This window comes from Arachis duranensis, chromosome 7 (assembly GCF_000817695.3).
Source record: "Arachis duranensis cultivar V14167 chromosome 7, aradu.V14167.gnm2.J7QH, whole genome shotgun sequence".
Taxonomy (NCBI): domain Eukaryota; kingdom Viridiplantae; phylum Streptophyta; class Magnoliopsida; order Fabales; family Fabaceae; genus Arachis; species Arachis duranensis.
Genome location: NC_029778.3, coordinates 59,394,156 through 59,394,487, shown reverse-complemented (window position 1 = coordinate 59,394,487; position 332 = coordinate 59,394,156).

Below are 332 nucleotides of genomic sequence, written 5' to 3'. Positions count from 1 at the left end.
TATTGAACACCAAGTTTTTGGGTTCATCACCGGGGATTAATTGATTTGTGAAAAGTAGTGATCACAATTTCGTGCACCACAACCCCATTCAACAAGTCGGAATCTTAATGGTTCAAGAGTTCTATGCCAATGCATGGATCACCAAGAACCATGATCAAAGTATGAACCCGGATCCTAAGAATTGGCTTACTATGGTTCGGGGGAAATACTTGGATTTTAGCCCGGAAAATGTAAGGTTGGCATTCAACTTGCCCATGATGCAAGGAGATGAACATCCTTACACTAGAAGGGTCAACCTTGATCAAAGGTTGGACCAAGTCCTCACAGTCATA